This window comes from Calliopsis andreniformis, chromosome 3 (assembly GCF_051401765.1).
Source record: "Calliopsis andreniformis isolate RMS-2024a chromosome 3, iyCalAndr_principal, whole genome shotgun sequence".
In the NCBI taxonomy this organism is placed as follows: domain Eukaryota; kingdom Metazoa; phylum Arthropoda; class Insecta; order Hymenoptera; family Andrenidae; genus Calliopsis; species Calliopsis andreniformis.
Genome location: NC_135064.1, coordinates 25,577,112 through 25,600,446, shown reverse-complemented (window position 1 = coordinate 25,600,446; position 23,335 = coordinate 25,577,112).

Genomic DNA, 23,335 nt, shown 5'->3' with positions numbered 1-23,335 from the left:
CCTACAGACTTCATCCCTCTCTCATCGCTCTCTTAATTCTACGCTGCCGATTCCTTTGCGCTGGATGCAGAGGGTGTCTGAATTTGAGGAATACGGCGATTCCTTGCTTCAAATGGAGAAAGAAAAATTATAGCTTCAATCTTTGAAAACCTGACTTCAATTTAAAATTGTGCATAAGTATATAAAAGTTAAGACTAATATTCTGGATGCTGGAATTCCTGCTTTGGATTCTTAACTTTATTTTGAGCGAGGAAGCACCTCTTCGATTTCAGACACATACTCTGCATGCTGCATTGATCAAGACTTCTGTTCTAATTTATTCCAAGTTACAGTAAATGTAGTGTCAAGCTCACAATTTTCACAAAAAAATATTGCATTTCCATGAGAAGAATATTAAAAATAAAAAACATACCAATTTTCATTACACTACATGGAGTGAATTTTAGTTAAAGCAGAGGTACTATATTTCACGAAGCTGCAACAAATGAATTTAAAACTAGAAATTTCCTACTAGCTTCTCTCCAAATGTTTCTGTCTCCACCTTGTGCCAGTATTCTTGTAAAGCTGTCAAAGTGCGAGTTAAAAAAGGGAAGATGATTTGGGTTCATCCAGTAGCGAAAGGCTTCCAGTAGCGAAAAACGCGGTTTCAGCAGCAGGTACTTTACGATGTACAATTTCGACGCGTTCCACCGACGACGCTTCTCTCTCCCTTCCCTTGGAACCGACTTTTTTATGGGGGCCTCGTGTCGGACCCCTTTCGGGACTACCTGAGCGCGTGCATGGCGCGTTTCTCTTCGGTGTTCTCTTTTTTTAAGAGGGCTTCCCGCGCTACCTGGGCCTCCAGCCCGCAGACGAATTAATATATCGTGTAATGGATTAAGCCAGGACCTACCCCACGTGCACGCAACCCTCTCTCTCCTCGTCGTCACCATAGATGCGTTTATACCTGCTCCGCGCCGCGGGAAGCGAGCACTTATGGTTCCACACCATATGAGAAGCAGCAAATTTTCGGGACCTATCCACCGATCTTTTTTCTCGTTTGGGGAGAGGGAATCGATAGGGTTGTACCCCGACCACCCTTTTTTCCCATTGCTCACACCCCGAAAAGTGTAATTGGAAAACGATATATTCTTCCAGTCGATAAAAACCTCGACGCTTTATGAAGTGGCTGGTAACCATAAAGGTACTCGAGTAAGACTGACAGGTCGAGACGCCGTAAAAACACAGGCGTATTTACGAGGCGCCATGCAGCGACGGCATAACGACGAAATGAAGAAGCGAGGTTCTGATCGGTTATTAACGCGCTACTTGCTGCGTTGGTTATTGATGGATTTTGATTAAAACGTTTCTAACGACCTGCTGTAACTGTTTAAACTTTTTTACGAGGATTAAATAGATTTTTCTGATTAATGAGAAGTTGAATGTACAAAGCGATATTCAAGAAATAAATTCTGCAGAACCCTTAACTTACGCAAGCTACAAGATACATTATTGTAATCCTTTTCTGAACACTGAATTCTGCCTCTTAAACAACAATAATACCTGAGCGACAAGAATTGAACCAGATCAAGGATTCTCCACCTTCCACCATATCGACCTAAACTGCGAAAATACATTTGACAGAGAGTATCTAGAAAATTGCAGCCTTCTCCCCACGAAGCGTTGCGTCACACTTCGAAATTGCGGTTAGCTTCGCGGTGGGCAGGGAGACTATCACAAACGAGGTCTCAGGTTGTATTCACCTGTCGAAAGGGGTTCCTAATCCTTCAGCCGCTCCTCGTAACCCTCTCGCTCCTCGGATGCGTGCGTGTGCCCATGTACACCTGTTACCAGACGCACGGTTACGCACATTGCCAGTGATCAGGGGTCAAACGTTTCAGAGAGGGTTCGAAAGGGTGAGACCCAAAGTGGTCGGGACCTTGGCAACCCTTCCCTCTGGGTCGCTGTCTCCGTGGAGCTCGCAGGTATACCATGTATACACACTGCCACCTTGTACGCGAGATTGAACACAATACGGAGGCAACCCTTTCTGGGTCCAGCGCATTATGTCACCGAACGTTATCCCATCGAATAGGGGAAAAAGCAAACTCCCTCGAACAGGTTGGGATCGCTCTTTCTAACCCCTTTCATAATGCTGCCCGCAGCCCAGAAAATTCTTCGCTTTATTCGACCCCTTTTTTCCCTGCCAGCGTCTCTAAACCTGCCGATGGGCTGCGCATTCCAGCGCTTGGAAAAGGGGTGCATTGGGGTACATATGTGGGAGATTGATCTTTCGATTTTTTGTAGGTTTGGTGGAGGTTTTGATGTGATGATGTTAGAATTGTGGGGGATAGTGGTTTCAGTTTTTTATGGTTAATATTTTGGAGAGTTGAGGAGAGTCTTCGAAGTGAAGGTATGGAGTCTGAAGAAATTTTAGTTTTGAAGTTATTAGGGATTTCTAAAAATAATATACTTTTTTTTTTGAATTCTAGTTAAAAAGACAGCTATGTTTTAAAGGTGCTATAGCTTTTTTTAATTCGAGACACAGAAGACTGTAAAAAATATAAATTAAACTATGAAACTGTTTCTTCTATCAAGTCAATCTAATCTACAGATTAAAAGAGTGCCATAAACCGAGAAAAATATGAAACAAAAAGAATATTATCTCAAAATTCAGAATTAAAAATATTTTAGTACCTAAGTATTTACAGTAACCAAAGCATTGAAAGAAAAATCTCATCAATTACAGAATCCAAACAGCACCAATCCTAAACGAAGTCTAGATCAAAGCTCTAAACTGAAATTCACCGATTTCTAAATTAATTTCCCGTGGTGAGGACAACAATCGAGATTTGATCGTCGCGGGCGGTCGCCCTGGGAAAACAGAACCCCTCCTCGAGGAACCGCGTGTTCGTGGTTTCAGAAAACTCGAGCGCGGCTAAAAGCCAATAATTATCGGTGCACGCGATGATCGGTGGCCGACCGGAAGTAGGTGGCGTTTAGTCAGAGCCAGCACGAAAGGGGATGAAAGGCTGTGACCCGTCGTGCGTTTCTGGAATACACGCGGTCTCGTGAATTAGTCGGTATCGATAATGAGAGGTCGCTCCTCTGTTCCTCGTCCATCGTCGTGGATGGATATTACGGTGAAACGTTCCAACCAGAGAAAGAGGGAGACTAAGGAGGCAGTGAAAGAGGGAGGAGGATGGGGATGAAAGAAGCCTGTAAGTTCGGTCGAAAGAGAAATCGGGAAAGCCTGGCGTCGAGTGAATAAGCTTCCTAGAAACCGTTCTTTCAAAACTTCTGGCATCATGGTGGTCTTGGATCGTTGCTGCGACTGATCCGGCATTCCGCGTGACTGCGTTTATTTGTCATAACATGTGCTCTAGCTTACTGGCCATTTTAATTATTTAGGAGCTTCAGATCGATGTGCCTCGAATATTTTATTTTTTTGAAAGTATTTCAACGCTGTTACTATTCCTGCGTCACGTGCAGCGAAGAGCATAACTGTACTAATAATCACAGGTTTCATGTAAATCATGTTTTAGTGACATTAGCGTTAAGTAGTACAAAAAATAAATACAACAGGAACATTCTGCATAATTAAAGATAGTCTAAACAAATTTATAATGCTGTGAATGTTTCTTTGGTTACCTGTAAGTAGAAATATTCACTGATACTGTTTTGTACAATATTTTTAGCATTACAATTTTATAGCTTTAATTACTAGTATTTAGTCTATACTCCTCTGACTTTTAGAACTGCTTTAATGCATTTTGGCATACTTTGTACGAGACTTCGACAATAGCCAGGACGAATTTCATCTCATTATTTTTCAGTTCTCTTCTGCAATTCATTGTATTCTTAATGCCGAAAGATTGCAAAATATTATGTACACTTAAATTCTAAAACCTCCTTTGCTATATCAGGACTCGATAAAAAGATGTATATTGACCAGATCCACAAAATGTCGGTCATAAAAACCATTCTACTTCATCATTCTTTTTGGTCCATTTTCTCGCCGTCTCCCTAATCGGTGACGTATGATACCATAGTTACGTATCCTATGTTATATTCCTTCGCAATTAGTCAAAGGTCACTCACTGTCTGTCGCCTTCGGTCTGCGTGAAAGCAGTGCAAAAACGACAGATACAGGTACGAGTGACAGGATGGTTAAGGAACTTCGTCGCCAAGGGCTCATAAAGCTCCTCGTGGTGCTCAGGATCAGTGGGCGGAGGCAGCGAGGCTGAAACACGGGAACAGAAAAAACCGCACAAGTGTCGAAAAGCTCCTTGGCGGGCGCGTAATCTCGTTCGAGAAGCTTTCTAACTTCAAAGTCTTTCCACACGTAAGCCTCGCTCGGCCAACACGAAACGACCTCGGGCAAATAAAACTATCCCTCAAGGATCGCTTTCTACGCGTTCCTCGGGACCTTCGGTTCTCAATTCTGCTTTCAATTCAATTACACCTGTCGATGAATAACTTTCTTTTCTTTCTATTCTAGGCCTATTAAGGATAGAAATTTGACAGAATAATGAATATAACTGTGGCACTAAGAACGACCTAGGTGTGTCACATTTTCAAAAAAAATCGAGTTAAGACCGAGAAAGAAGAAAGCTATTGAAAGAATTTTTTCCCTTAAAAAAGGGTGTAAAAAGGCACAAGTCCATAAGATAGTATTAAAATAGAAACCTTTCAACGCCAATATCTGAGAAGCTAAAACACGTGACTTAGGTGTTTTGCCTTGCATTCACAGATATTTCCATCTCGCCAACAATTCGATTACTTAAGCCACAAACAGAAGCCTACAAAGGAACAAAAGTTTCGACCAGACAGCCACGAACCCAAGAGTTACATCCATTGCTAGGAAATACGGTCCAAGTAAACCAATTTGTTACCACCACACGAAGTTTCGAGGCAAAATGAGTATGCACTTCGACTTTCCAAACAAAACGGTTAGACACGCGTGAAGGAGGCTGGTAGCCCCAGTGGGAATGCACGGTTTCCTTCGTTGCCCTGCCGAGGTGGTTGATCATAGTTGCAGCATCATGTTCGAAAGGATCGAAGGATGCTCCACGATGGTGTTAGCTAATTTTACGCCGGTGTTTTCCCCCGTGATTCCGAGAACTCTGAAGATTAATTGGTTTTTAGACGGCGGGCCGCTTAAAGGAAACTCGTCAAACCGTTCGTGCGTACAGAGAACGCGGACGCGTCGAAGATTAATTAGTTTGAAACACAAGGCGCGATATCGTTGCTTCCATTCTATCTGAAACGCAATTTTCCTATTAAGAAAATCTCACTTTGTTCTACGTAATTAATGATGCCCGTTTAATTAGCTTCCTTCATTTTTGAATTTTCAAATATTTAAATTATTAAATTCCATGTTTGAGTAAGAGTTAACCCCTTGCCAGTCCCGCAAATTTCACGAAGTCAATCCAAAAAATATCTACCTGAATTTTTCATAAATTGACTAGTTATGCCTAAGTCTATGATTGTCACGGGCTAGTCAATATGCGAGCCTCAGACTCGCCCGTGACTGTCACAGGCTGGACTGGCAAGTGCTTAAGTACCTACTGTTAAAATTAAGGACTTATCTGAAGCTTCGAGTAAATTCTTGAACCTTACTACAGTTCATTGCTCGAAAGAGTCGAATTTCAGTCACTTACCCTACTCACTCTAATCTCCATAATTCAGTCTCCCTTCACGCCTCCCAAAAATTCCATCCCTCAGTCATCGATACTCCCTCAGCCTTTCCAGAGACATCTTTCGTATCGAAACGTCCCCCGCGATCGCACGTGCCGCGACAAACATCCAGTACGCTCACCCTCTTCCTTTACGATCGGAGATGGCCGAAGATCAAAGGCGAAGCAGCAGCGCATCGAAGGCAAAAGTTTTTAGCGCGTTAGGTCACAGCGGGGATTAATTCCGTGGCGGTGGAAAAGGAGGAGGAAAGTATGGCAACAGGATGCGAGGGAGGACACGGCAGTGGCCTGGTGAAATGCCATTATTCCCCCGGTGGTTTATCTGTTCCAGCGGTGAAACAAAAGTTCTTACGCGCCGCGGTACACCAGGGCTATCGATCTCTTCGCCCTTTCGCGGCGGTCCCTCGCGGGGAATAATGCGCCGCAGAGATATACCTTGATCCGAAGATATCCACCGGTCACGATCCTGGGAGGGAACTTTTATATCAAGGGTCAGGAAAGTTTCCCCTTTTTTAGCCCGCCCTTCTCGCTCTCTGCTGCCCTTTTTTCGGCGGGAACTTTGAAGAACTTCCCGGACAGCGCCGCCGACAAGTCCATCGTCGGTTACGTTCGCGAGCATCAAATATTCTATGAATTCAGAGGCGGCTTTGTGCGCCCGCTGCGCCACAGCTCGCTCGGCAAAGGAGAAAATTTCCGTATTAAATTTTTACCGGCAACTTTTACGCGACGACGGGGCGCAAAGTGCGCCCCACGCCCACGCTCGTTCATTTTCAACGACCGCTCCATTTGGCTTCGCGAACGGTAACATCATGGCGCCTGGACGAATTTTTTGTTATCTGCGTTGGGGGTAGTTTGGGAAAGAGTTTGGAAGAGGCTGTGGAAGAAATTCAAGAAATTTCTTTGGAAAAGGATTCGAGACTGAAGTGTCTTTTAACTTACAATTCTCTAAATTTGCTTAGATTGTATTTAAATGGTATGTCCAAGAATATGTTGCTCTCTAGCACAAAGGCATTGCTAAATGAAGAAAAGAATCGTAGACCTGAAAGAGACATGTCGAGCTGGTCATAGATTATCTCCTATTGAGCAGCTCTCTTGTGTTATACCCCTAATTTTGTAACATGCAGCAACAAGGGACAACAAGAGCCGACAAAATGTTCCTCCTCGCTGTTTCCATGAAGGTATAGCTGAAGTCTATCACAGAAAACAAAAGAGGAATCGGTACTATCAAGTACAGCGCAACGCAGAGGAACTGGGGAGAATCGTGGCGTCAGTCGTGGCCATAATTCCGGAAAATGAAGCGAGCATCGTCCTCTTCGTCCCGGGACGTCCCACAACGCCGCTGCCATGGGTTCGCGTCCCCCTTCTACGATCTCCCCATCGACCACGAGGCTAACCCCCTCGTCGGACGGGGTGTGCACGATGCAACTGACCAATGAGTTACCCCTCGGTCGTTCGTACGCGGACTACGCGATCGATAGTTACAGTATCCACTATAACCATCTCCGACCGCTTTCCTTTGTCTCGTTTTCCTTTTCCCCTGACCAGTGGCATGGGCTTCGCACGAAACCCTGCCTGTAAATAATACGTTCCCGACTGAGAAAACTTTCAGCGAACGTAGAGTGGCCACGCTGGTCACGATATCGAGATACTTTTCCATTATTAATACTGTCGCATTCGCTTGCATCGCGTGGAAAATTGAACAGGCTGCAGGGAGTATTCCAAAAGGCTTGATTTCTCTAGGAGTGGAGGGATGGACTATTGTTTCCTTAAGAAAGGGAATATCAATATCAGGGGTTTGTCAATACATTCAGTTTTGAATGAACAGGGAATATTTTCCTCGAAGTATTTTTTACCATAGGTTTTAGTTCATATTGTGGCTAGTCTCGCGTGAAACAATAATTCTGTGGTTGTAGGACGAAACGACCTATTTCATTTTTAAGAAATTTGAGTTAAGGCCTCAATTGACATCTAGAATATAGAATTCATTAGAGGAAAATCCATAAGAAGAAAAGAAAACAAGAATTCGTTTTCGATTCTTGCACTTCTGCTCCCGCCTTTACTGAAATAACTGGAAGAAGCATCCTACATATTAAAATTTCCCCAGGTTAGCTGACGACAGCAAATAAGAGATTCAGCCATAACTAATATCGGCCATAAAATAGTATGTCGCGTCTTCAGCCAGAGAACGAATATTAATAAAAGGACTTAAGAACAGGGGAAAGCAAGGAAAAAGGTGTTACGTATTGCAAGGTCTGTTATTGCAAGAAAAGCAGAAATTTCTTTTCCCGCGGTATAATTCAGCCGCTTTGCTCCTGGTCGACCATAAATTGTCAAGAATTCCTCAGCATCCTCGGCGACCCCGATGAAGGATCGTGCAAGGTAGATAGGCCGTTAATCAGGAATAAGGAGGTACTGATTCAGGAATTTTTAATGGCTGATCCCCCCGCGGCGTTCTTCCCGGCGAAAAACGGCGTCGATTAATTTAGCGGCGGCGACGTTCTCGCGAAAAAAAAAAGGGAACGAGTCCTCTGCTTCCCGGGAAAAGACAATGGCCAAGGATCTCGGAAAGTTACAAAAGGGAGGACGAGCACGGACAAAGGGCGCGAGAACGCTGGTGAACAAAGAGTAGATAACGGACGGGGCAAAAACACTGGGAACGCTAAGAGGGAATGAAAGACCCCTTGCCCATCCGACAGCATCCTCGGTCAAAGCGTTCGTCTTTCGCGAGAAAAATTGGCCACCCTTACTGCGCGATATTTTAGCTGAGGCGCTGTGAGTCGCGAAATTGCTGGGGACTGAGTGAACTACCTTCGAGCTGAACGCTTGGTGTTCTATTAAGTTAGGAGAAATGTTCATAGTGACATTCCGTAAAGTGTTAATATTGTTGAATGAAGAATTCAGAATATGGAAAACTTGTTTCTATGTACCTGCTATCTTGTATCGAAATAAGACTGTAATGTTTCTTTGTTTTATCGCGTTCTGCATTTTTGACAATACTAGTTTCCCTAGTAGTTCTACTGTGGGGCGAAGAATACCAATGCAGTGAGATAATTGAATATTTAAAACGTTTTTACTTGACTGCAGTCCCACGTGCACGAGCAACCCCTACCGCAGCTAAAATATGGATTGTTTTAACAACCCTCGACTGTAAAAGCGAAACTATTGCATTAAAAAGGTAATATACCAAATAATAGCTTCCCTCGCAGAGATTCAATCTTCTCTCCCGAATTCTAAAGAAACGGAATCCCTTAAACGCCCGGAGCAATGCATCACGCTTATTTTCTCCAATTTCTCTGTAATACGCGCTAATTCAGGGCCATCGTCGTCTCCCCCCTTTCACCCCGTCGCTTAAACGAAGAAGTCTCAGGGAAATTAATTGCACCGGACAGAGGAAACGCCTGTCAACATGAAAGAAATTCAGAGCCGCGTGAAGGAAGAGAAAGAGAGAGGATGGAATATTTCAGTCGGCGAAGACGACTGTAAGACACGGCGACGGGGGTGGGAATCCCTTCTTCTGCTTGGACGCCGCCGAGAAGGCCCAGCCGTAATGAAAACATGAATACTTGAAGCCCACCCACCGCCCATAATTATATCTTCGCCCTCGGGTTACGCTAGATCCACGATCCAGGGTTCAGGGCGGCGGAGCAAGGGTCAGGGGAGGGAAAGAATCGAGGGGGTGGACAGGGGTGCCATTTCTGTCCCCTAAATAATTAATTCCGGCAGTGCCGCCGGCTTAAACGCGCTGCGGAGGGAAGAAAACTTCGATGCCAGGAACGTGTCCAGAGATTCTCCTCCGACACCCTCCAGTCACTGGGGGGGTGGAATCGATGGTCGTGGAACACCATCGAGCGATACTTCAGAACGCAGAACTCGCGCTCTTATTTTTAACCCTCTATAACGCTGGGTTATGAACTTGAGAATTGTATACTGGCACCCTGGTATTTTTTATTTCAAGTCTCACTTATTTTTATTAACGCAAACCGTTTCTCCTTTTCTAGCTGCCTATCATAGAAAATCAGTTTCACAAAAAATGTGGAACTAGAGAAAATTAGATGAGAAGTTTTCGAAATTGAAATTTCCAAGGAGAAGTAAAATTGTGGAAGAAAATATTTTACTAAGAAATTAACCCTTCTTTCTTCTCGTTACATTTAAACGAATCCTATTCGCGGCGGAATTATTTTCCTTACTTCACGAAATCTGAAGTAATGTGAGCGGAAGGATAGTCAACCTTACTGTAACGAATGTCACAAGATTAAAAGGGAGAGGAAGCCAGGGCTGCTCGAGGAGAAAGAAAATCACTAATCTCAATTTCCTCCCGGGCTCGCGCGGTCTCAACAATTCGGCGGAGAGTTTTGCGAGAGGTGGCCGAGAGGAGGAAGATAAGATGCAGGATTAATGGGCGCGGCATTAGGGCGTAATTTTATGGGGATTATTTTAAAGGCCTTCTCGGATCCAGTGGCTCAGCCGCGATTATCTAGACATCATTAATCATGTGGCCCGGTTTAAACTTCGCACAGCCGGGACGGTGTACCGAAAAACTTTTGAAGCGCCATTTACCCGATCTCTGAAAGTTCGCCTGCTTCCAAGACTCCCCCTTCCATTTTCGCGCGTTAGGGGAAACGGCAGTTAACATCTCTTTAATGAAATAAAAAACTTCATTGAGTAGAAAGATGGAATTCTACAACCAGAATGAATACGTAAATAAGATAAATGAACATTTACTAATAAAAAACTCCACAATTTCCCTTTCTTTGTTACAGGAGATTAAGCATATTTGATTTTCAATACAATCTTAAAATGAATATGTAAATCAGAAATCTTCTTCAAATTATTTCCCAAGTTATGTACCAAATTAGAAAACTTTGTAGCTTTGCTGCAATCTGTAAACATAGAGTTAAAATCCTCTTCAAAGAGTTTGACACTTGAGGAGGACAGAATGTAAGAGTTTAATGGAGAAAGGGGTGAACCGTGCCCGCCCCTTTTCAGGCTTTTGACCAATCCAGCGGCAAAGTGTTCCCCGGGTATGCATAATTACACAAAAAAAGTACACTCGACAGATGCTGCAAAGGGTTGGTGAAGTTGAGATCGACGCAGTCAGAAGGGTTAAATGAATCCGGTCGCTTTGATTGGCCGAGCGAGGTAGGGTGGACAAGAGGGTGCACAGAAAGGGTTCGCGTTGAATCGACGCCGCTTATCGGCCATCTTAACATCTATCCTCCTATATGGTTACTGCAGGAAATAATGGGGGCTTCTTATTACGCAAATGAAATTTTTGAACACTTATTCTGTTACTCAAATGTTCTCAGTACCTAATAGCAAATTATTTCTTTTTTATCTAATAAATTCTACTCTTAGAGTGAATGAATTTCTATGTAAAAAATGTTTAAAAATCTGTAAGTAGATTACAATTTGTAGTATAATAGAATAGAATTAAAAACCTCTGCTCATTTCAGAAAAAAATTAAAACCATTCCTACACTATAGAAAATCTTATTCTCCTGCATAATTTGCAGCGTATACAACGTTGAAGATATTTTAAATGCCCCTCGTTATCTGTCCATAGCTCCATCGCTTCGTTACGAACATCAAATCCCATTTTATTCGCGTCTTAATCCATGAAACCCTCGCCCCCACGAAAAAAAGAAGAGAAAGGCAGCATAATAAAGGACCCTCGAAATCCAGAACGATGGTACGAACACAGTGCACACGCGTTGCATAAATATTATTAAGTTTGATCATCGAAGCATGCCGGCATCTGGCTGATCGATTTTTCAATCCTCCGATCCGATATAAATTTGACAGTATCGGGGAGATGGTCCTTTGTGCCGCTCTTTTCTCTTTTTCTTCTTTTTCTCCATCGCGCGGCACGATCCACACGCGTGCCGCAAATAGATTTCATTGTGAACATCTCTCGGGAAGTGGAACATTTGATTCGGTGACTTGGGCGGTTCTTGAGATCGAAAAGTGTTTTTTTTCAAGAGGCTCCAAGTCTATCCTTCAAACGTGACGTTCTTTATCTACTTAGAGTGGATCGTAACGTATGAAGTGTTCTGCAGGCACATGCTCCTGCGACGTTTGCGTGCATAAATTTGTCTGCGTGTTTGCATGTCGTGATATTCAGTTTTATCTCTTGAATCCTCACTGATCTTGAATTTCCTTTTTTTAATTTGAATAATTTTTTTATATAGAAATAGTTTTTCAAATGTAAGTGAATTAATAATTAATGTGAGCAGACGCTATCGAAATTCAACAGTAATATAAGATGACTCGTAAATATTACAATCGTAGAAGACTCACAATGCTATAATTTATTCCAGTTTTCTCAGAATAAAATCTTCAGATGCTCCAAAAGAAGGAATCAACGTCGGCTGTCAATTTACCATATACAGTCGTCACCATCCCCTGTCGACACGACTTTGGAACGCGACGCATTACAATGGTATCGCGGCATTACGTAAACTTATGCCAAGCCAGGGACAGGATGCGGAAGCACGCAGCGTTTTTCGATTGTAGATTCTAAGCGCGTGGGCGATTCTCTAAATCCAGCATAATGCCGCCCCTTGTGGCCAACACCTGCTCAGGTGCGAATCAAGAAACAAATATTAACGACTCTATTCGAGAGCTCGTACGAAGGAAACGACACATATTGTAAACCTTCAAGCATACAAAAAACTGCAAAATATTCTCCAATTGTGAATTTTTTACATAAAAAGAAAAGCCTTAATTAGATTAAAAAAGAGTGATCTCCGTCTTTTAGTCTTCATAATTTCTGTAATAAATTCCTTTAGAATACTACTACACTATTTCCAAGGCAAAAGTCTTCGACAGATACCAAAGGGCAACCAATTCTATACTGTAGGTTGGTAATGTCTTTAGTGACGAGTGGCACCGTCAAATTGGTAACCATGATAAGAAAACAAAAAGCACGGTGATCACGATTCGTTAGCGAGTGTGTATAATAATCGACCGAACGTCACCAAGAGTAAAAATACGTATTAAGTTTCTATTATTAAATATATTATCATATCCTTACATTTCGTGCATAATTATTGCATCAAACAATATATACAACCCCTAAAATCACCATATCTCCCTATAACAACATTGAAAACGTTCCTCAAGCCGCAACCACCCCACAGCGGAAGAAGCAAAAGTCTCGCAACAGAAGTGTTCCAACCTCGCTCTGCTCTCCCCTTTCAGCCTGAAAGAGTGGCCGAGGGGTTCTTCGTCAGCGGAGAAATTTCCGAAATTGGACAAGATCCATACGGCCACTCGACTTCATCCTCCGAAAGGCCACGGCTCGTTTGAAGTTCGCCCTGTCGCCAGCCGTTCCGTCCAGACGGAGCGTCCCCATCCTCCGTCGTGTCCTCTTCCTAGAAGAGTTCACGCGAGAAGGAGCAGACTCGTGGCGGAGGTGGAGAGGCACTCGGAGCGGTGGCGTGCAGAGAACCGGCGGCTTTCTGCTTCCGAGAGCACGAACAGCAATAAAATGATCCATCGGCACGAGGGAGCCCGGAGGAGGGAAAGAAACGGCAGCCTGTTGCTGCTGGTCGCGTGGATCCCACGCGTGTATGTGAGGACCGTGTGCAGAAGGTGCAGGAGCCGGAGGATGAGTCGGTGAAAGCGAACACGAAGGGAGGGCAGACGCCGTGTAGCTGCTTAGACGATCCTCCGTTCGAGAAACGCCCTACTCCTCTTCCCTATTGTTCTTACGTTCTACAGGCTGCCTTCTAGCGATCGAATTTCTTGCGGATACGAGGAAGCGACACGGAAGTGCTGTGACACGTGTTAGATCTGGTCAGAGGATGCTCGGGTACATTTGAGATACTCAGATTAATTTGGATGTAGGATGATGATAGGGTATTAAATGTGGTGATCAGTCATGACGGGTAGGTTTGGGAGGGGTAGTGGGGGGTGAAGGATACAGAAATTAGTAAAGTGCAGTGTGGGGTTTTGATGGCAGAGATGGAGTAAAATTGTGGGTTTCATATTTTACGAGATTTGGTAGTTCAATTTTTTGAAATTTTAAAGTTTCATTACCACCATCAGTGTACAGAAAATGTACTGTAAGGAAGATTAGGATTCGATATTTGCAAAGTTGATGAAAATGATTATTATTCTGATTTTATGGAAAATTGTTAGAAGGGAAAAAATGGAGCTTTCACGAATATTTATGAGATAGACTATTTTCCTAGCAATTTATAAAAAAAATCGTGAAAGCTATTCAAATCGCCATTTAACAAGAGAACTTACTTTCAAGAATAACGAATTGACTTTCTCTCGAAACATCCAACTATTCTAACACCATCCCACAGTGAGCTCTCGAACGCTTCAATAATGCCTCCCGCAAGCAAGAATTTGACCTTTTTCGAGTGGCAATTCTCGATTTCCAGTAGAGAAGATCATTAGAAAAGGTCAGTGCTATCGCGGTGCCAGTTCCCAATACAAATCCCCCTCCGGAGCGTTTCGCGAAACAGACCTCCAACAGTTCGCCATGCACAAGGCAACTGTCGAGCACAAGGACACGATCTTGGCAACGCGGGGCCATAATCCACGCGAGTAGAATACGAAGGAGTGGAGCGCGCCAAGCCCTGGTTATCCTTCGGTGCCATTTGTCAGTGTCCATTAGTAGCATGGGCAGTAGGACGTTTAACGCGACACAAACGTTAAAGAGTTGTGTATTTGCGATGTTAAATGAACCTTGCACCGTGGGCGACGATTGTGCAGCTGCGAGAGTGGCTCAGCGAGAAGAGCTGCCTCTTGAGGTGTGCCCATGCGAGAAAACTGTAAGGACCAAGGCACTCGGGGGACAGAGACTACCGAGGGGGCGAGAATTGACTGGGCATACTTCTTCTTTCGCTGTGTATAAATAAAAGTAACTTGTGCGTGGCCTCCCCCTCGGTCTACCTTGCGCATTGTTGCCCACGGGGTGGAGCGGAAGAGATTGCTCGGGCAAGGCGTAATCAGACTCGATAATAGCTTCAGTGGTTATTCTGTTTCCTGAGGAATGAATTTTTAGAGAACTCTTTCAATCTAAAGAAATGGGGATCCTTTAAATATTAAAATAACTTATTCTGAAGACTGGGACGTGAAGATTGTTATGTTGTGAAAGAAACAGATTCGCTCCCTATACCTATCCCTTCTTCTACTTATAGAAAAATAATATTGATATAAAATTTCTGGTCTCAGAATAATCACTATTCTAATTAAAGAGAAAGAGGTCTACTTGCATCCACAGACACTAAAATTGTCGACAAAGGTAAATTAATTTCCTATGAGCACAAGTTGTCCTCAGACACACGTCGTCTCACATTATAAATTCATCAGCGAGCAGTGAACCAAAATCAGAGAGACCCTATACTTCAGAAAAGTCCAAAAATTGAAGGAATACCTTCCAGGACACCGACTCCTACCGTCAAGAGTTCACCGAAGAGAAACGACGCGCAAATTCGTTACAAAGTCGAAAGCTCGGGCCAGGTCACGTAGGCCTTTCGAAAATCCAAATCAGCGAGAAATGAAATCGACCGTGCCAGTTTCGTCCGCGGGTTCGCATTCTTCCGAGGGATCTGCGACAATGCGAAAGGCCCTCAAAGAATCCAGCCGAAAGAGGGTGGAGAGAGGAGGCCAGGGACTGGATAGAGATGCAAGGGTGGACCACACAGGCGAAATCGTTTCGCTGCGGGTCAGGGTATCGATCATGCGACCAAGTACCGTCGATTAAGTTGTAAGAAACAATTACACCTTGTCGGAGCTACGCGGCACTAAATCGGGCTCCGTTCGAGACGTGTTATTAATTCCAGCGAGGATGCAGCGGTCACTGGACGTGGGATGGGGCTCAGTGCAACGACAGACACACCTGTCTTATGTTAATGGTGCATAAATCCAAGGGAAACACGGCATCGGAGGCCACTATGGGGCTTAATTTATAAGGCTGTAGGCGTATGCCAACCGGATACCAAAATGGAAACGCGGTGTCCTCGATCGACCGCGAGGAACCTCTGTTTCTTCTGCGTGTCTAATCTGAGTGACCATGGAGAGAAGCCTTTACGAGTGTACAGGTGCTCGGGAAAGCGTCGTCGACTGTAGCTCCAAGCATCGATCAATATTTAACTGCGACATCCAAGTTGTGACGGCGACTGAGAAAATGGGAGTGGACATCTGCCATCGAGTCTTTAATTTGCGCCCTCGTGGCATGTTATAGAGATGGTCTAACGTTTGCCTGTCTTTTTTATCGTTTCTTGTGAATCGAGTTTATGAATGTTTCGTTGCAAGGGAGATTCTTGAGCATACGGAATCGGAAGGAACTTGTCATTTTTTGTTAATGAAGATTCTCAGTTGAGTGGACTGCAATGAAGGTTGTGCAACGTATTTTGACAATCTCAAGGTGATGGCTGGGGAAGAAAATGAAGAGGAAAGTGGCATACGAGGAGCGACTTTCGGGCTCTATTATTAAGTATTTTCGTGGACAATGCTCGTGTAGTTCTGCGAGACAGGCTGTCACTGTCAACGAGTGGCACGGGTCGTTAGAGATTCAGCAAGCGAGAGAAAAAAGTATTTGAATATGCTGGGTATCTCGTAGCCAGTAGAACGAGTTCAATCCCAGTGACCTTTTCGCCCTCTGGCAACTTTTGTCGAAGAAATGAAATCGATGTCCGTTATTTCGACGCTGTTGTGTCGAAAGAGGGAAAAAGAATAGCGACTAACGTGGATAAGTAGAAAAACATCTTGTCAGGGCCATTGAATTCCCGTCACTTTACATTAGTGTTGTTTGAAAGACTCTAGCATGTAAAATATATAAAGAAATTTTAATTTTGATCTTGGAGAAATATCAAGAAAATAGCAACAGAGTCTTCTTTGAATACCGTGAAGTCTGAATTCAGCTTTGAGATTGATCATGTTTAAGAAATATTATTTCTAATATCTTTGACAGAGTTCAACTTCTTCCATGTCGATATACAATAAATGAAATATGTACCAAAATACGCTCTCAACAGAGACACGGAGTAAATACAAAAACTTGATCCCCAACGTAATATAATGCGTCATGTCTCCATTGAGCTCCAATGTCTCTATTTATAAACACCTAATATTTAACTGATGACCGAATCTTACGCAAGATATCAACGCAAAAACTATTTTTTATAGTTCCACGAAGAAGGCAATTGCCAATTAATCCTCAAGGAAAGCCAGCCGATCGGAGTGCCCCTTTGGTTCCTCCTCTTCCACTGAATTCGGACGCCATCGCAGCTGCGTAAAGCGACTCGCACGAATTAGTCGATGCGGCGTGGCACGAATAGAGCGATCTCTCTCTCCCCTTTCTCTCCTTTCTTTCACCTCTTACCCTTCAGAAATATTGGTCAAACCTGCCCCATCGTGGAGGGTGATCGCGCAACGGGGGTGGCAGGGCGGTGAAGGGTGCAGGATCCCGTAAGGGCAACCCCTGCACACACGAGCCCGCACCCCGCCTCGAATTACTCACCAGCCCTCCCTTTACTGTCCCGTTTTACCCGAAAATCCAAAAACGAGGGGATTTCGCTCGTGTGTGCGCGTCGCGTGGGGTCGACTACCTCTCCGCTTTTCTCGTCACCCTTCTCGTGCGCGCATCCCCCCGCGGGGACCGAGTTTCTCTCGTAAAAGAACCTCTTTCTCTTCCAGCAACTTATTTCGGACACGTACACGTTGTCGATGACTATTTGCCACCGTGATCGCGAACTTATATCCTATCGAGTGTCGGTGAACTTCTTGGAAAGAAAGGGTGCCTTCTAGACGAGATTCTATCGCACGCCAAGGGAAAGCACAAAGAGAATGAAGGATGAGTGTTGCCTCGCTCGCTTCTCTACGTACGGTTAATTTGATCCTGCTGTGTGCGTGAAAAGTGAACATGATTGAAGAAGCAGTTCCTGAGGGTGGAAACCCCCTGGGGTAGTAGACAAGAGATAATTTTTGAAATATTTGTCTGTAAGAAGAGTATATTATATGCTTTCGAGAAAGGGAGAAATTTCGATGATGGGTGTTCCTAGTGACCCAGTTTTACCTTATTATATTTTGTCAAACACAATCCTGATAAGACAAAACTGAGCTCTCTGTACATAAATTGACTTCAGAAACCTTTCATTACAGACTCCTCAGTGAGTCCAAAAAGCCACTGTTAAAAAGCCCTATACTTAAAAGTTCCATCTACTAATTTAGCTACAACACTTGCACACTTCATGGAAAAGAATCGTGGATCCTAAGCAAACAGTAAGTTTGCATATGAAATATTACCCACAAAACGTCCATTAAAAGAGGAAATTGTTCGACGTACTCGAGGACGTGCTCGAGAGGAAGGGACGTCAGCGGTCCGCGTCCGGTCACTTTTCTGCTTCCTTAAATCTCTTCACAAGGGTAGCCGAATCACACGTCAAATGCAGAGACAGACGTTTTTGTTACGAAGGAAGAGAAAAAAAAATATATATCGTGCGAGCCTCGGGTCGCCGCCGCCACCGCCGATGGGGTGTAAGAGTACGCGGCGCAGAGATGAAAGGGGGTGAAGGACGACAGAAAATGTAGGGTGGTTTTAGGTCCTCCATTCAATTTATCGACGGATTGACAGCTCTGTTAGGCCCTTGTTACGCAGGAGCACGTTACCCCGTAAAGGAGATGGAAAGAGAACAAGTTAGAGAGAGAAACAGAGAAGGGTGGACGATCTGATCGTACCGTTTTCCGTCTTGCATACGTTTCCGGATAAAAACAGTCCGTTTCGGTGGTTGCCTCCTGGATGAGGGTAGACCTCGCGTGGACCCAAAAGAGTCGAGCCCTGAGAACGCGCGTCTCCCTTACGTCAAAGTCCTGCATCGCAAAAAAATAATTGTCGATGATATCGCAAAACAGTTAGCCAAACAGGACCGATAGAACGAACCGCCTCTCTGACTCCCTTTCAACTATTCCACGACAAAAGTACGAACGATAACTTCGTTAGCCTCAACACATTCGAGACCAATGTATTTTGCCAAGACTGTCCTTAGCGGCTAGCAACAGTCTTTCCAGCATAAAAGTGACTCACATGTTGTGCCCTTGATGAATAAGAAGAGTCCTATCCTTTGACCCAATGGGTGGGTCATCGGACTCGAATCTGTTAAGACAACTATCGATGCAGCTAGACGCAACTGATCCCAAGTCCTGACCGATTAGGATTCAGTTCACACGAACTGCACGACCCGCGTTAATCGGAATAATCAGACAGTGACGCATCAGGGGCTGACGCCAACTCGTCAACATCCAGCAATCGTTAATATTTACTCGACAATCCTCAGGGAAGGCTGATCTCTGTTCCCGACGCGTGTTTGCAGCAGCCTTCGTTTCCATCCCTTCCCGCGAGTTCAATGTCTGCTGAAGAAACGGAAGGCGAGTGACCAACGGTCGCAACCTCCAATCCAGATCGATGGATCTCTTAACTGGGCCAGGTGTGCCCTGGTCAACTGTCACGGGCTACCACGTACGACCTTTCTCGCGTACCTTCACCCTCCTGACCCGGCTTTCACGCAGAAGAATCCTCGGTTAATCGGAAGTCGCGGAGTGGACGCGGAGGAAGGCGAAGGGATCTTCGGGGATGATGAAAAAATGTTGGGGTGCGTCTATCCGCTTAGAGGACGCCGCGTAAAACCGGCACGGGAGCTGGTCCTTTGTATCTGTCCTTCGATATGCCAAGGATGCGTGGACGCACGCTTCGATCAGTTACATTTTTTTTTTTTCGTAACCGCCCTTTCGAGGGTTACTGCTTCTCGATATGGACAAGTTGGAGGAGGGCAGATGTATGGGAAATTGTTTGCGATTTTTGCTGTAGGATGAAACGTCTTTGATGTTGGGATTTAGTCTCGTGGTTATTGATCTTACTGCTAAAATAGTTTTCGATTTTCATTTTTGGATACAATGTTACCCTCGCTGTAGGCTTGACAAAGAGTTTGTAGAGGGAAGTATGTTTCTGAGATTAACTTATGTACTGGTTGCTCAGTGTGGCGACAGTGTATGGTAATGTAGTAAGCATGACTGGTGTGCCCTAAATAATTTCAAGGTATAGCGAAAGAATAATGAGTCTATAACAAGGAAATACAGAGTATTTGTTAAACTTTGGCTTACTTTTCTACGTAGTAAATGAAAGTTGTAGTTACATGGCAAATCGAAGTCACTTTTCTAACAAATTGAGTTTACAGTTTAACCCTTAGAATGTCCAGAGAAGAATCACTCGTGGAGTTCAATACTCTAACACAAAGTACTAAATGCCCAAATTTTTGAATTTTCAAATTTTCAAATATTCAAATTTTCAAATTTTCAAATTTTCAAATTTTTAAATTTTCAAATATTCAAATATTCAAATTTTCAAAATTTTTAAAGTCTTTCTGAATTTCAGTTCTTAAAAATCAGTATTTAAACTCTGAGTAACTTTACATTGGTAAGAGGCTTAATTAAAATGTAGAAGTCACAATTTATATTTGCAGTGTGTTCAAACCAGTCAAAACTGATTGGCACTGTTTTGAAATTCAACTGACTGTTGGAAACTTGAAAACTAACTGTTCCAAATTCAACTCGTTCGCGATTCCTGAGTAACATTTTGAGGCGATACGATGCCAGACCGATAGACCCGAAAAAATGAAGCCTACAACGTCTTCTCCTAGACCAGCTGGTGTTTCGTGCCTCGTATCTCGTCTCTATTCGCACACCACATGTTCGCCAGTGGGTGAGCACGGAATTAATACAGGATCGGTATTATTAGACCAGGCCATTAGGCAGTATCGGGACCGGATAATTAGACGACTCTATAATAAGCTTGCGCTAAATTTTACTTGATCGATAACGGGAAGATAGTCGACTGGACAATCCAGGCCCCGTTTCAAGCGCGTGTTATCGAACATTTCAGTAAACACGTTCTGGCGCCAGTTTCTCGTGCAGGAAACGCAATTGTTTCAGATAGATTGTCGGTCAGCTATCATCGAGGACTTTAACACTCGTGGTTGATTCTAATCGAGAACATTCCGCTTCGTAGATATGTTTCCATTTACCGAATGGCGCCCAGTAGCTCGCGTTTAAATATTTATTCGAGAGAATCGGGTGTTTAGAATACTAAAATGGGGAGACTGTACGTTCGTCCTATAGATTACACTTTATAATATCTGCTATAACTTCTAATCGAAATCCCCACGTCCTGAGATTTGAATCGATTGCCACACTCAGATAGCCAAGAGTCTTCTGTTAATTCTTGGTCCTCATAGAAAATGTTTCTTGCTTCTTCTAAAAAATACACAGGTGCCCCTGACCGTTGCAGACAGTTCAAGAAAGATTTCGGGAAAAAACTCGCCAACGAATTTTTCTCGAAGCAGATGGAGTACTTGAGTCAATCTCGATCGCGCTCGAATCGACGTGGAACCGAAGAGCAGCCACGGTGTTTCAATTACCATAGAAGGCATATTTAAATACGTGGAAAAGCTCGGTTGCGAGATGCTTATCTGTCGTAACGGTCACCCGATCGAAAAAACGTCCACTCGAGAGCAACCGAAATTTTTCCAAACTTCCAGCTCTTTGTGACGGAGCCGTGACCAACGGTTGCTCGTCAACCGCAGATCAAGATATCGATTTAATCTGTAACACGACGTCCTACGTGAAGCGCGTCCCCGCGTACAATGGACAGATTTCAAGGTAGATTGGTTTGCATAAATTGGGCTGCTACGAGTATCTGTTCCGTTAAGGTTTCCGTTTATGCTGAAAAAGTGCGTGCAAAAAATATGCGAAACTGTTCTCAGGGAAAGTGGACTTCATCTGCTATGATATAGGTATATTCACTAGGAACTTTTCAAGACACGAAATTCTAATTTGAAATAGAATTTTTTAAGACTCATCTACACGAAAGGCTCATGAATTCCCCTTTTTAATAAATTATCACGTTCTCTGGACAAATGAATTTATTCACAGTGGAACATTTATCGAATGGAAAAACATATTTTGCAATTTGAAGTTAAAATGAGTTACAGTTACAAAAAAAGGGAATTAAAATTAGGACATATTTATCCCAATCGTTAGTTTTCTAGTTTTTAATTATGGGAATTTTAATCTCTCCATAACTTTTGGAGTTTTAAAATGAGACGCGTAAAAATAGATTAAAGAAATTGAGTTCATTCAAACAAGGTACAATTCCTGGTCTCAAAAGTACAAAAGCAGTATTATCTATTTGATGCGATGCGAACAAACTCAAACAAGGCAGCAAGAAATAGGAGTCATCACATATTTTCGTTTCATGGTAGGAAACAAACGTACGTTACTTTTTCATAGCGAGTCGGATTATGGAGATTACAGAGGACTAGTGTGTTTACACCTTTCTGAGCTATGAACGGGTATTTTTGGAGAAAGTCGAAGAAAACGTCAAGGGGACTTTAGTGGTACGTGTCGCTTTGTCTACGCAACGTGAGGGACTTGAAAAGGAAAAATGTTACGATTAGGAAACAAGTAGAAAAGTTCAAAAATAACCTGTGAGAAACTGCTGTTATTAGATAATAGTTGGATATCGTTTTTTAATATTTAATATCTGCATACGCAATGAACCGGTTTATTTTCTATTAAAGATTGCCTAACACTAATCCTGTTTTCTGGCATAATTATGTCTTTACATAATTATTTTGGAGCTGTAGCGCTCCAAATGCTCCAAATAGCATCTTGCTATGCTAGAACTACTGATTAGAAATTCCTCAGACCATGACACTGCGATTTTAATGTAGAAAAAAATAATTTTTATTAACTCCTCTATTTATTACAGTAGTCTTTGATAAAGATATTCCTGATAGTGTTAATTAGTTCTACTCATAACTGTAAACATAAACCTACAACTTATACACTACAATTTTCTAAAAGTACAAAATTTTCTTATTGAATAAACGAATTTAAATGAGTCCACTACTAAAAGTACCATGTAGTCATCAAGCTAAACGAATCTTAAGAAAATTCATCAACTGATTCCAAGTGCTGACCAAACACCATACGATGAACGCAAGATCGAAAATGAAGTTACTTAAATATGCCCCATATTCTCAGTCTTACCATAAATTTCCCAACACAAGTTCGCTTCCCTCTCGCAAAGGTCCAACCCAGATTGGTTAACCCTAAAAGAACCACTCCGAACTTTATAACGCCAGGCATCGGTTTTTTCTCGTCGATTGCAGGCCGTTAAAAACGATCCCTCTAACCGGTCGCTTCATCAACGGCGAGCCATGCAATCTCGTAAATCTAATTATAAAAGTTAAGGCAAAAGCGTCGCGTCCCAACGGTCTCCATTCTCCCCGAAAAATTCAACTTTGCAGGTCACAACGACCGGAAAAACAGAACAGACCCTATTATCCTCCGAGCATCTTCTTTCAAGGAAACGCACAAAACTCTGTGCAATATAATCCAATTTTGCAGCGCGTCGTGTGCCCGTGGACAGAAGAGGGAGAGGAACAGTCATCGACTTTTCCCAAAGTCAACCGAGGAGTCGTTCGAGCAGACCCCCGAGGTGCCCTCACTATTTTCATACCTGATAATTTCCGCTGTAAAATTATAAAAGTACGAACAGCCCCCCAATAACGTTTGTTTTGGGATACGCCCGCACCCCGCGACGAAGGGAAAGGTCCGAGGCGTTTAAGGGCCCCGCTTTTGTGA